The following is a 15,237-nucleotide window of genomic DNA, read 5'->3' as shown; positions in this document are numbered from 1 at the left end:
AGTGTGAAAATATCGTTCGAACGAATGATGGACAATGTATTGCGCGGGCTCAAGTGGAACATTTGTCTCTGCTACTTGGATGATGTTGTTGTGTTTTCGCCCGATTTTCCGACGCACCTCCAGCGCTTGCGCCAGATATTGAGCTGCCTCACCCGTGCTGGCCTTCAGCTTAACCTCAAGAAATGTCACTTTGGTGCCCGGCAACTGACAATACTCGGCCACCTCGTATCCAAAGATGGCGTCCTACCTGATCCTGACAAACTCCGGGCTGTGGCTGAATTCCCTAAACCGACCTCTACGAAACAGGTGCGCCGATTTGTGGGCCTCTGCTCCTATTTTCGGCGCTTTGTCCCTAATTTCGCCTCTATCGTCGCGCCCCTTACGAAACTCCTCACTGGTCCCGCCGACCTGTCTACGTGGGACTCTGCCTGCGATGAAGCTTTTGCTGCGCTCCGTCGTCGTCTTACTTCACCCCCTATTCTTCGGCACTATGACCCCAGTGCTCCTACTGAGGTGCACACCGACGCAAGCGGAATTGGCCTCGGTGCTGTCCTGGCCCAGCGCAAGCCCGAATTTTCTGAATACGTTGTTGCGTACGCCAGCCGTGCTCTCACCAAAGCAGAGTCGAACTACAGCGTGACTGAAAAGGAGTGTCTGGCCGTAGTGTGGGCTCTCACAAAATTCCGCCCTTACTTATATGGCCGCCCGTTCACCGTCGTTACTGATCACCACGCCTTGTGTTGGTTGGCCTCCCTCAAAGATCCCTCAGGACGCCTTGGCCGCTGGGCACTCCGTCTTCAGGAATTCGATGTTACCGTTGTCTACCGGTCGGGCCGCAAGCACTCCGACGCCGACGCCTTGTCACGCTCGCCACTGCCCTCTCCTGCGCCCTCTTCCCTCGTATCTGATTCCCCACTCGCAGCGCTCACTGCTATCGACATGCCCAATCACCAACGCCAGGATCCATGGATTTCTTCCTTGCTGGATGCCCTTCGTGCGCACTCTACGTCCTCCTTCCCTCGGGCCCTTCGTCGCCAAGCTTCCCATTTCGCCATCCGCGACGATCTCCTATACCGCCGCAACTATCGTCCGGACGGCCGAAAGTGGCTCCTCGTGATTCCCCGCCATCTTCGGTCTGAGATCTGTGCGCACTACCACGCCGACCCTCAAAGCGCTCACGCTGGATCGCTAAAAACCTACGAGCGACTACGCCAGAGGTACTACTGGCGGGGCATGTACAACTTTGTTCGTCGATTCGTTCGCTCCTGCACAGCCTGTCAGCAGCGGAAGTCGTCACCTCGACCCTCGACTGCCCCGTTACAGCCATTACCGTGCCCGGCTCGCCCTTTCGATCGTGTGGGCATCGACCTATATGGGCCGCTCCCCTTCACGACCGCCGGGAATCGATGGATTATAGTCGCCGTGGACCACCTCACTCGGTATGCTGAGACCGCTGCCCTACCTGCGGCTACTGCTCGCGACGTCGCCTTCTTCCTTCTTCATCACTTCGTCCTGCGTCACGGCGCTCCGCGAGAACTTCTCAGTGACCGCGGCCGTGTTTTCTTGTCTGAAGTTGTTCGAGAGCTTCTCGATGCGTGCCACTCAGTCCACCGTACCACTACCGCTTACCACCCCCAAACCAACGGCCTCACCGAACGATTCAACCGTACTCTTGGGGACATGATCGCCATGTACATTAGCTCCGACAGCTCTAATTGGGATCAAGTCCTTCCGTTCGTGACCTATGCATATAACACCGCATCCCAGGCAACCACCGGCTTTTCCCCATTCTTTCTTTTATTTGGGCGCGAGCCTTCCTGTCTGCTGGACACAATCCTTCCCTACAACCCCGACAGCTCAGAATATACTTCCATTTCTGACATTACCCGCCATGCTGAGCAGTGCCGCCAGTTGGCTCGCTCCTTCACCGCCGAACGTCAAGGGCTCCGGACACATGAGTCGGACCAAGACACGCCCGCTACACACTTCTCCACTGGATCATTGGTCTGGCTCTCTGTTCCGGCTGCGTCCAAATTTTCGGCCAAGCACATTGGTCCTTACCGCATCTTAGAGCGTACGTCACCAGTGAACTATATCATCGAACCGGTGACACCTTCTTTGGACCATCGCCGCCGTGGTCGCGACGTCGTTCATGTCAGCCGCTTGAAGCCTTATTACAGCCCTCTCGTCGTCTCCTCGCCTTGAGTCGCCAGGATGGCTCCCTCTTTCCGCCGGGGCAGTTGGAATGAAGAAGAAGATCCAGCACCGCCACCAACGACGACGAAGCGCTAGCGCCGCCCGTAGGAGGCTCGTGCTGGAGAACTGCCGCTTGTGTGCCGGTCCCTCGCCTCGCTCGTTCCTAGACATCTTGCGCCAGGGTCTTCGTCGCCAGCGCTTGAAGGTGCCAATAAACCGCTCTACAGTAATAACACTCCCAATGCGTATTCACATAATAATTTACAGTGCAGTACAATTTACAAAGCATTACCGCTCACAGAAAGAACTCCAATGAACGCCTAAGGAAACAGAGCTGAAAGCTTGTCCTTCCGCGCCGATCTTTCTTGGACTAGTTCGCAGTGCCACCGCATGGTGGCGTCAATTTCAAGAAGGTCACCAATTATCTGAGAGAGCAAAAAAATATCGCTAAAAGAAGACAAACTCAAGATCGACACAGGACACAGGACATGCGCCAATTACCTTCCACATAAACAGCGTCCAGAAGCTCTCATCTACTACTGTTAAACGCACGGTCACACTTCGCCACCATCGCGGATATAAATAAATGGATCAAGGCACGCCGAACGCTAAACACAGCTCCAAACAAGCAGGAGCTGACAGCTGCCGCGAAATACGGGAGGCGACAACACCGCTGATATTGCGCGGAAAGGCGCTTCCAAGAAGAGGATGCGGCTATCTCGGAAAGTTACTTGGTGGCAGGAAGCGCACAGCACAACAAGAAAGTAAACAGTGCGTCCGAGTTCAGGGGTTCCTTGCACTTGAGTCGACTTCCGTGTATTTCGAGCGTGTCTGATGATGCTTAACGGAGCTTCCGCGCCTGTCCGTCAGCTCTCGTGGCTGCCAGGCTTTCTTCGTTTTGATACATTTTTTAAAAATTCTTTGAACGTTTACGCAGCTCGCAACTGTGATATTGCTACCTTAGGCGGTTGTCGTTGCAATATAGGCACCCGGACAAGTTGAAAGGCTCTTTCTTAAGATTTCATTGACAGCGTGCTTGTTTTCGGTCATAATCGCAAAGCGTTGAAAGGTGACTAATGGTAGGTCGCGGAAGCTTGGTACAAGAAAGAACTGCGCTATCACCCTTCGCCATTGTTTCTCTGGAAGAGTGAGTGCATAATAGCAGCCGTACTTCTTGTCTTCTGTAGTTCGAGGAAAGTGTAAAAGTAGGACTGACGGCTTCATCCTGGTTCTTTCTTTGTTGCCGATAGAAAGCGGTTAGGACTGAACTAAATTGAACCAAAAAAAATTCAGGGGGCACTTTGACTGTCTAAAGTGCGTAGAGGCGAAAGCGTTTTCCGCACCACTTTGACTGCCTCTGTGGCACTGGTGGCGTCACATGCAATTGAGTATTAATTACTAAGTGATGAGAAATCGCTAATCAATGGCTAATTACTGATTAATGACTGAATATTAATTAACTGCTAATTAATGACGCTTAAGATTCGCCTTTAGGAGTGGAACGCGACAGCGTGTTGCAGCGCTGCCAGGGAGTGCACGGAACGCCACCACCCGTTCAGTGCGATGCCTTGCCGTTTGAAGGCAACGATTTTTGAGGAAAGGAAATGGCGCAGTAATTCTCTGTCATCTCGGTGGACACCTGAACCGCACCGTAGAGGAAGGGAGGAAGTGGGAGTGAAAGAAGAAAGACAAAGATGGCCCGTAATGAAGAAAATGAAAATTGTATTTGAGGAAAGGAAATTACTCAGTAACTGTATCTCATATCTCGGTGGACACCCGTCAAAATTCAGGGTGGTGCACTTTTTTGACCTGAAGTGTGGTCACTGATGTGTGGTTAAGATGTTAAGCTTCGCCTCTAAGAGTGGAACGCGACAGCGTCTTGCAACGCTGCCACGGAGTCCATAGAACGCCATCGCCCATTCGGTTCTACGCCTCGCTCATCGGTAAATTGGTTTTTCAGGAAAGGAAATGTATCTGTCTCTCATATCTCGGTGGACACCTACACCTCGCCGGAAGGGAAGGGAGGAGGATGGCACTGAGCGAAGACACCGTATTCACTAGACGCGCCTTTGTTCATTCCAAACCATCGAGCTGACATGGCGGAGCAGTGTCGTTCGCCTTTCCGACGGGCAAGTCGGCTTCCACACTTGCGACGTCAGGGACTCCCAGTGACGACACCAGAGCGGCCGACGAACCAGAGAGCCAACAGCCGACGGGAGGCTCCCTCGGCGTCTCTAACGAGACGCCAGAGAACGCAGCGTGCCCATCAGAGCCCGTAGTCGTCGAGGGAAAGGACCTGAACGAGGACCACCACGAGAATACCGGCGCCCGCACAACAAGCGTCACGCCCCCCCTTAACACCCCGGCGAAGCGTTCCCATGACCAGGCCAGCCCTGAAGGGGACAAAGTGGTAGCACCCGGCGTCGAGGAGCCCCCTGCAAAGACGACTCAAGCCCGGCGTTCGTCGTTACGGCCACGCCCAAACCATGCGGCTGACAAACGGTACTCCTCCGCAGGCAAGGTCCTACTCGAGCAGACATGTCCTTGCGCCGGATGATACCGGCGGCCACAGTGGCGTCTAGCGGCGCGCTAGACGTGGAAGGTAAGCACCATGCTGTTGGTTCCTTCCTCTTGCGTAAAAATGGCTCCCGCCTCCGCCTTTAGAGTCGCTACATTGAATGTGAGGGGCCTGGCGGCAAGGAAAAAACAAGGTCAGGTGTACCGACTTATTACGGAGCGCGAGATAGATGTATTGGCCGTGCAGGAGACGAAAGTGGACGGCAACGAAGGAACCGACAGCATGGTGCGACGTTTCACGACTAGATTTTATGCTGTCGTCAGTCAAGCAGTGGGAACATCGGCTGGATGCGTGCTTTTTGTAAAGAAGATGCCGGGGCTAGAGGTGCAGGCTTATTTTTCGTGTGTGTATGGCCGGTGTATTGTGCTTGATTTTTGTCTGAACGGCAATGAGTGGCGCATTGTTACTGTGTACGCGCCGAATGTGGTTGAGGAAAGGGTTGCCTTTTTCCAAAGCCTCCAAGAGCGTCTTTGTACGGGGGATATTCAAAATTCCGCAAGTGCGCTTTCCCGCATAACAATGTTGCCCCTAACAAGATGGCCGACTTCGCTATAAAGGAACTACATGGGCTTCAGGACAGGCGCTAAAGGTGTGGATAGAATGTAAGAAACATATTTTGGAAGAATCAAACAAAAAACCAGTTTTCTTGCTTTGTTTCAGCTGGAAACGCACGGTCCGCCATTTTGTTGGGGGCAACATTGTTATGCGAGAAAGCGCACTTGCGGAATTTTGAATATCCCGGGGGTTTCGAGACAGGAGCACTGAAGTGTTGATGCGAATGATAGAGAACGGAAACCTTGAGGATGTGGCTGAACTTATTGAGGGTGCGCGGACAGTGCAGTTCACTCATTTCCAGGGCTCAAGCCATGCACGGCTGGACCGCATTTACGCATCAGTCGACCTTGCCCCTGTTTGCAACCATTATGAAGTTGTGGGAGTCTCCTTTTCAGACCACTGTTTGGTTGAGTGCTGCCTGGGAAGTGTGAACCGAAGCAAGGCATTTTCGTGGGAAATGTGGAAGCTAAACAACACGCTTCTTCAAGACGAAATCTACTACAGAGCAGTAAAGGATGAAATAGGTAAAATAAACCCGCGCAAGAACCTGAAGATTTGGCAACAGTGGGAGCTAAGTAAAGAATCTTTAAAAATCAAAGCAATAGAAAGGGCGACATGTATCCGTTATAAGGAAAAACAAGACGAAGCTGAGCTAAGGGCACTGCTTCAAACGCTGATGAAGCAGGAATGCAAAGAGCCTGGGAAATGGATAGAAGATGTCAGGAAAACAAAACAAAAGATAGAGCTTATGGAAGAACGGCGTTATCGCGGAGCACTAGTCAGGGCAAGGGCGGAAGACACAGCTGCTGGCGAAGCGCCATCGAAACGTGCTCTTGGTCTAGAAAAAGCGCGCGCTGAAAGAAATCACATCGATAAAATAGAATGGGGGGGTATCTTATCGGCAGACACTGACCACATCAAAGAAGCCTTTAATGAATACTACCAGAGGCTTTTTTCATCGACTCCTGTAGACGCAGTAGCCTTTACGCATCAGTTTCTTGGTGCAATGCCACGGCTTGACGAAGAAAGCAAAAAGAAAATGGAACTACCAATAACTCACAGCGAGGTAGAGCACGCGATAGATCAGTTAAACCTAGGAAAATCACCAGGACCAGATGGATTCAGTGCGGCATTTTATAAAGAATTTAAGCACGAAATTGCCCCAGTGCTGTGTACAATTTTCAATGAAGCCTATAAAATAAACGTATTGCCTCCGTCTTTTGGGATCTCCCATACAGTGCTCATACCTAAAACGGATGATATAGAGAAATTACAATTGGTTACAGCGTATCGACCCATAGCACTCACTAATGTGGACTACAAAATTTTTATGAAGGTATTGGCGCGTAGACTGCAGACAGTGATATCGGATATTGTTGGACCCCACCAGACATGTGGAATCAAAGGGCGCTCAATTTTTTCCAACATTCACAAAGCGCGCAGTGTGCTTGAAAGCTGTGACGACATCAATGGGCGAGTAGCGATGCTTCAGATTGACCTTGAAAAGGCATTTGATTGTGTTTCTCATGAAATTTTGTTTACCGTTTTAGACCATGTGAACGTCGGTTCAGTTATCCGTAAGGGTGTAGCCCTGGCGTATCGAAACTGCACGACGAGACTGATTGTTAACAAGAGTTTGGGGGCCCCCATTAGCGTGCAGCGTTCGGTGCGTCAGGGCTGCCCCCTCAGCCCTCTCTTGTTTTGTATTTACATCGAAACGCTGTGCATGAAAATCATAGAAAACAACAGTATTAATGGCTTTAGGTTACAAGCAGCTGAAGTTAAGCTGCTGGCCTATGCAGATGACGTTGCAGTATTTACGGTTGATCAGGGGAGCATAAGTGAAGCTGTCGGGTGTGTACGCGCGTTCAGCGAAGTCACAGGTAGCGGGGTTAACTGGTCCAAGTGCCTTGGCCTCTGGCATGGATGGTGGCCATCCCACCCGGACCATTTCGCCAACGTACCGTGGGCGACGACCCCGGGCAAGTATTTGGGCGTTCCGCTCGATGCTTATCGCGATAGCGAGGACTATTGGAAAGAGCAAACTAAAGACGCACGTGACCGAGCTGGGAAATGGAAAGGCACCAGCCTTTCAATTTTCGCCAGAGCTACAGTCTGCAATCTTTTTTTTTATTAGCAAACTCTGGTATGTGATGCAGGTTTTGCATTGCTCGCGTGTGAACGTTCAGAAGCTACACAGGATTTTTGCAGTTTTCATATGGGCGTCCGAATGGGAACGTTGTAGCAGAACGAACCTGTTCCGGAGGGTAAAAGATGTGGGGCTAGGGCTAGGGCACCTCTTTTTAAGGCAGCTGGTGAACCGTTTTTTTGTTTTTTCGCGACGTCACAGACCCGTTCTTGCGCACCGTGTGCCAAGTGAAGCTGCGGCGATTGCTGCCGGAGTTTGTGGTATCCACAGAAGAGCTCTCTGGTGGAACTTTTGGTTACTACAAAGAGATTGTAGCAAGCGTTCGGTTTCTTTCGGCACGTTTTTCCACCGATTATTTGTGGAACAGCAAAAGGAAAAAGTTGTACAATGATCTTTGTGATATTGTTTTCCCAGAGCCCCCTTGTACAGTGGAGGCCCGGGAGGGGATGTTTTAAAAAGGGTGAAGAAAATGCAGGTGCCACCAGGAGTAAAGACTTTCTTTTTTAAGTTACATACCGGGACGTTACCAGTTAAAAAGTTTCTAGAGGGAAAGGATTTCTTTTTACCGTGGGGATCGAACTGCTTAATTTGTAAACAGCCTGAAACAATAGACCATGTTTTTTTGCACTGCTGGGAAGGGGTTTATTTTTGGGACGTGTTACAAAGGACCATAAAGAAAGAGCTACCACTTGACGCGCACGGAATTCGCTATTTAAGCACTGATAATGAGGATGGGGCACCTTTTGATCTCATAATGCTCTTGGGCCTCCACTGTATATGGCGCTCCAGAATGGCAGGCTACCATTGTGACAAAGACGCACGACCGGCCCGAATTTATTTTCGGGAAAGCATGGACTGGTTTCTTGCAATCCAAAAAGCAGCTGCGGAGCCTCCCGAGTGGCTCTCAAGACTAGAGCCGTTGTGTATGTTGCGGGAATTTTAAGCTGACGAAGCCAGTCTCGTGCTGGCTGACCACGACAGTGTCGTATGTATATAGCGTTATGTGTATTTTTGTTGTGCAATGTCATGAGCCAAAGACAGGCAATAAAAAAAAAAAAAAGCTGACATGGCGGAGTGGATAGCATGCTCGTCTCGCACTCCGAAGACCGGGGTTCGATTCCCGAGGTCGACCAATTTTCTACTCGGTTTTATTTATATATATGGCCTGACTAGAAAAGTTAATTAGGCTAATTGAGTAATTAAGCAATTAACTAAGCTCAGTCCCACTTGGAGCATCACTATATGATCCCTTCAATTGGTTGCATGGTTACTAGCCAAAGTACAATTAGACCCGTTTGAAATTGGCGCACTGTGACGTCACGACCGTTTCGACCAATTGAAAAGCGTGACATTTCTGTACACAACTGCTGCTTACAACGATGAGACATTAAAGGCTTTCGCCTTAATAATTCCTTCTTCTTGCAGACTGACAAGATATATCAAAGTGTTTAAACGGGCAATTTGTGCATGGAACCATGTTCGGTAGTTAGCCGCCCCAAATTCTTTTTTTATACGTAATTCACTGCCCATCTTTTGTTCACTTGATATCTCAATAACAGTTCAATTTGTCCCACCCTTCATGTAATGCCTGACTTGTAAGGTGTGCCGTCATGCGAATGAAGAAGTACCCAGTACAATACGCTGCAAAACTTTGAATGAGAGCCGTTGGCTATAATCCAGAGTTTTTATTTATACATCAATAGAACCGCAAACGACCTCTAGATAAAGAAGTCGCTGGCGTGGGCTACCAGCCAGATGGGATAATAGAATGTTTTTTTTGATATTATGAGGTTTAATCAGCGTCCCAAAGCATCTCAGGTTATGAGGGACGCCGTATAGAGGAGTGCTTTCCCTGCCTTACTTTCCGTCACCCCTGACTACGACTCCATTCTCTGCGAGTACCTTGAGCCAGTCTAACTGGAAGATCCGCTTTGAGTATTGCACATTACACGCTCCGGCCAAATTCCCTATTTTCCGTTGATCTGCTTTACACTTAGTTTACTGAATGTTTCACCGAATGTAGACTTTGCCTGCACGTTTGTTGAGGCATTGAATAAAGCAAACTGTGGCACCGCTTCAAAATTGGCAATCGCGTCGCAGTTAGTTAGGGCCATTTAACCTAATGTGCGGGCTGTACTTTACGGGGCCTTTCCATGTTAGCAAGAATGCCTCTGAAAAAGTAATTACCATGTACGAAGAGTGTTAAATTTTAAAAGCCCAATTCTTTGAAGAAACATGTTGCTTTGTTTTTGCTTGTGAATAGAAAACAAAATTATTGTAAAAAAATGAACTTTGTTTCTTAATCTACTCTCGTATAATAAAGGAAAATGAGAAGGCTGTTGGCAATTTTTCTAACAGCCAAGAAAAAAATTGAAGCCTTAAAAGCTTTTTTTAACAACGAACATTTTCGTCTCGTTGTCCTAGTCCTACGCACATTGCCAATTGCTCGAGCAATATTTTTTAACCATTCTGAAATAAATTATGAGCCAATCCGTAATCTGAATGACCTCAACAGCCCTTGGAAATTGGGCAGTAGCACATATTCTAGTTCTAAACGCCGCAGTAAGTCTTTCCGGTTGATAAGACGGAGACCCAATGTGATGCCATTGCATGGACTACTGCTTGATTTCAAGGTAAATTCAATGGAACCATATTTCCCCAACAGTCAGTAGTACTGGCGAAAATTGACAAAGTGTAGTTCAAAATCCTCTGAAGTCTACTTCGTCGTGTTCACTTGATGTTCTGTTAGTCTCTATGTGTCCGTGTCTGTTTAGCGCTATGTGGCAACGGAACCGGGACCAACTCGCCAAAGCTTCCATTCTGTTTTATCGGCTTATAAACCATCCGTCCCCTACTTGTCTAAAACCTCAACTACATCCAGCTGCCAGTGGTAAACAGACCCACAATGTTCGTCGATATATGTAGCATGTCAAAAAATGTTTTGTCTTATTTCGCAGATCGGCCAACTTACGGCCTTGGCCATGGCCGACAGATTGGAGAGTTAGCGGTGTTGAAGGTTTTCACTACCTACCTGAATCTTTTAATCATTCATGTCGACATCTGTAGACAGGAAGACTTCCCATCAATTATTTGCCGTTCGGTACGATACGAACTTTTTACTGAATGGTTACAACACAAATTTGTAAGTTTTGTCTGAAAATTTGGTCTCGCCGAGAAGTTTAAACAACCTTTCGTAACTTTAACAAACAACAATGATAAAGTCAAACGTCTGAATCCCATAAACAAACGGATTAAGAGATCAATGAAACAACTCAGTTTAAGAGGAAATATGGCACGTGGTATATTAGATTCTAAGTAGCCCCATGGTTCAAAGCCTATTTTCACAGAACGATTACCCAGAAAAAAAATCAAATTTTTTTTCCCAGACAGAGAAGATGGGCTTTAAAAATAGACCGGGTCTCTCCACACAGAACTATAACACAGAACCGTATCGAATTTATTTCCTGTGCTTCACCTAAAGAAACGCATCGTGTAAAGAGCTTCAGTCGATCGCGAGGCAGAAAATGAAGACCGTTTTATGCAAAACGGACTATTCAATGATCTCTTCATATCAATTTTCATCAGCACATGCGGCTCCTTCCTTTCAATCCCCTAAACGGGCACTTTGCAAAAACGAGCGCTTCGAAGAGAGTCTAGCTGTACTTAAATTGGAGAGCATCATCCGATGCTTTAAGGACTTTGTCAATGCAGCCTAGCCATAGTTCTCATAAAATGGGACATCAGTCCTCTTCCACTTTCTTCAGCATCAATGAACGAATATATTGACAGCAGTCACAAATAATATCTGGAATATTTTCGATGGAACAACGTCTCTGTAACAGTTAAAAATTAGGCGACGTGGCCCATAAGCAATCCGTGATTGGCGAAACGTCAAAGCTCTGCTCAGTATTGCAAACTGTGTCAGAAGAAAAAATTGTTAAAAAAAGATGCATAGGAGGGGAAGAGAGAACCTTTTTAGTCTTCAGAAGGAAGCTGGTCTTTAAGAAGCACAGGTAATTGGCCCAATATTGGCAATGGATGATTTCACTCCGGTCCTTTGTGGGAGCGGTCTTTACCAATGCGTTTCCAATATTGGGCCGATTACATGTGCTCCCTGGGGTGCCCTGCTGCAGAGTGGAGACCCTCATTACAGGGCTATAGTAGCCTGAGCCGCTCTCCGTGGACTGTCCACCAGGTGAAACCGGTCATCCAGGCTCGAACTGTTCCGCGTTTAATCTGTACTTGATACGCGATCGCATTCAAAAACCAGGAGAGTAAAAAAAAAACGGATAAAGTATCAGTAAACGCATTTGCCATATCGCGTAATTTATCGAAACTTGTAGATGGGCTAGATGGTGCATAACTTTTTTAGAATGAAATAAAGCGCAGAAACACGCGCTCACAAAGAAGCCGAAATATGCAATGAAACGCGCTGTGTCCTTGTCTTTCTCGGCCTTTTTTCCAGCGAAGAGTTGTCAAACAAACCTCACTTTCAAACTTCACATATTGGCTTTTTGGAATGCTGGAAATTCTCCCGTTTTCTGACTACTTCCTCGGACAAAATTTCTTTCTCTCAATCGATCGACTACAACGACGCATGGCAGAATCTTCAGCCGAGTCAGGAATGCCTCATTGGAGCTTGCAGTAGTGATTGCGGCACAGATCGCACAAAGCTCCGGCTGGCATTCAAAGCGTCATCGCACGTAAGCGAATATGTAGAGAACGAGAGAAAAAAGTGGCTCATAGGACGCAGTAATAAGTTTTCTACGTGCGAGTACATCACGGCTTCTGGACAAAAAGTAAATGAATGCGATGTATCGTGCTAAGGGAGAAGCAATTTTGGAAAATAATTTAGCGCATCGTCCTCTTTGCGTTCTCGGAAAAAGAAGTTCAGAATGTAGATTCACTACAGCATTGATGACATTCGCGGATGATTGAGTAACGCTTCGTCCGTGGAGATGTACGTCGTGGGGCATTTGAGCGCACGCGAGCTTTGTCATTCGGATGCGCGATTATGGTAACTGTATTTGCCTGACGTTCTTTTTTGTTGTTTTTTTCTGTAATTTATGAAAGATTCGAAATTCGCTCAACCTCGTCATGAGCATGCAGAGCAGCGTCTTTACTTACAAGCTATTGACGACGAAGTGAAATTTTTCGTTTTCGCTATTTCGAGACTGCCAGTGTTGTGCTTATTGGTTTACACAGTCGTTGTGTGCTGTACCATTTTTCTAAGCATTTTTATTTCCAGCGGCATCAAAATCCGTTTTTTTTTTTGTAGCTCAAGAAATCGATTTGCAACTTGCGATTTTCTGCTGGTGTAATCTTTGAGGCCTGCAACACGCACAGTAACCATTTAACACACTTTATGTATATAGCATTGTAATTAATATCCACGGCAAGCTGTGGTCTCTTACTTCATAGAAATTGGTTTCCTTGGTGCTTCTAATTCTTTTTTGATCCTTGTCTTTGAAATTTCATTCCTTTCTTAAATTTTCATAAGCCCCTCTTTTTCTCATTCACGCGTGTTTAACTGATCTCCTTTCATCTTACACGCCAGATCTTTCAGATTATCGGGACCTAATATTTTAATCTTTGGAGATGTTTCGCAACGCTAACAGTAAGGCACGGTTTCGCCAACGCTGCAGTTTAATCCTTCACGTGTGGATATTTCTTTTTTTCAGTATATCGCTGATGCTGTCATCTTTAACCTCTGGATGGAAATGCAAAATTCGAAATAAGACGAGGCAGTGTGTGGGAAGGCAAGGTGCTTAAATCGCCCCATTTTAAGGAGACGCCTTGGCCACGCCCTTATGAGAGAAGGGATCACAGGGTGAAAGAGTTAAAAAGTTGAAAAAGAGTGAACAGAATGTACGCAGAGTCGATATAGGAGCTGTTTAAATCACAGCTGGCGTAAGTGGAACCACAGTTTTTTTAGCACTTTGAGATTATGCGCCCTTCAAAAGCTATTCATCACCGGCAGGTTGCATCACCGGCCAGAGAGTGCAAAAACCAAAATGGTTGTCATCGATTCTCGTTTTGTTGGCACGTTGCCACTCAACTCACTATTATACCGCTGTTTACTAAAGTATAACAAAATTCATTGCCACATAATTGTTCCCAAGCAGTTCCACTTTTGTTTATGATTATCTACCAAACCTAATGTTTGATTTTTTTGTATTTTTATTTGGATATTTCCCAGACAGCTTAACTTAGTGTCCTCTTTCTGTGTTAAATTTTTTGTGTAGCTTTCAATGTTTATAAATATTTAATAAAACTAAAAAAGCAGCATATCAGACAAAGAAAGTAATCTCACCATATGAACAAATGGAGGTGCGTGCAATGGTGAGAGAAGAGGGATGAAAGAGGTGCACTTAGAAGGCTAACAGAAAGTCGACCTCAAACAGAACTCAGTGAAACTGACACGAATATTTTGCCGCACTAAAGGCAGATGAATTTGACAAAAATAAAAAGAACTCAGAGTTATAAAATATTGAAGAGAATCTGTCGTATTCTTGCTTCATCTTAAGATTTGTGAAGAGAGAGACTGCGAAGAGAACGTATTTAAACATCAAGCACGGAAGACAGTGCGGCAAAAAGCACCTTTAAGAGGTCAGGATGATCCTTATCAAGCAACTTTTCTACCGCAAAGGAAATTGTGTGAAATTAGGCGAGATGGCTTCAAGGACACAAATAAAGCATCTGCAGTAAAGCAGTTAGATTTTGGGTTGAGTAGGACATAGAATAATTAATAAACATTGTTTCCCATTTTAGGTCATGGCTTTCAGCCTCGCACTCCTGTTTATCTTGAGATATTGCCGCGAATCTTTGTAGCGTTTGTTTGTTGTGTTTATTTGTTCATGCTTCAAGGCTGCCGGCACGCCGCTTTATCGCTTCGTTTGTGACGCAAGACGGGCCTAGAATTATCTCGATTGATCGCATCCAGGCGGACCCGATTCTACTTTGTGCCAGAAAGTTCTAGAACCTTCCACGCTTTATCTGGAAGGTTCGCTATCAGCTTTAAAAAGAGCACGGCTGACAGCGGCGGGCATTCTGTTCGACGACCGCCGAGCACGCTTGTTGTAACGCCGCCGCCGCCGAGTGATTCAGTTATTTGCGGGCGCAAGTCAGCCCGAATAAAGCGTTTCGTTTCGAAGACGTTCTCGCTGTTTTCCTGTTCGCCGTACTGCAGTCACCACTACGTGACATCTGGTGGAGGTGCTGGCCTGCTATGCCCCCCAAGATGGAACCTGGTGCACAGCCAACGCCCGTCCTGCTTCGCCAGCCCCGTGAGCCACCGACTTTTCGTGGAGAACCACACGAAGATGGGGAAGACTGGCTGGGCATGTACGATCGTGTAGCAGCGCTGAACGCCTGGGACGACAGCGCTAAGCTTCGTAACGTTTACTTTGCATTGGACGGCTCCGCCAGAACGTGGTTTGAAAACCACGAATCTTCCCTCACGACCTGGACGACCTTCAAGAAGCAACTACTGGCTACGTTCACAAGCGTCGTACGCAAGGAAAGAGCGGAGATCCTGCTGCAGTCGCGATTTCAACGCCCAAACGAGACCGTTACTGCGTATGTGGAAGATATGAAACGCCTTTTCAAGCGCGCCAACCCTGACATGAACGAAGAAAAGAAATTCTCCTTCCTAATGCGAGGTGTGAAGGAGCAACTCTTCGCTGGACTGATGCGGGATCCTCCAACAACCGTCGCCGAGTTTGAAGCTGAAGCTTCAACCATCGAAAAGACCCTGAAC

The sequence above is a fragment of the Amblyomma mixtum genome, chromosome 2, assembly GCF_055824585.1.
Source record: "Amblyomma mixtum isolate Tamu chromosome 2, ASM5582458v1, whole genome shotgun sequence".
NCBI classification, from domain to species: domain Eukaryota; kingdom Metazoa; phylum Arthropoda; class Arachnida; order Ixodida; family Ixodidae; genus Amblyomma; species Amblyomma mixtum.
Note: the sequence above shows the minus strand (reverse complement) of the source record.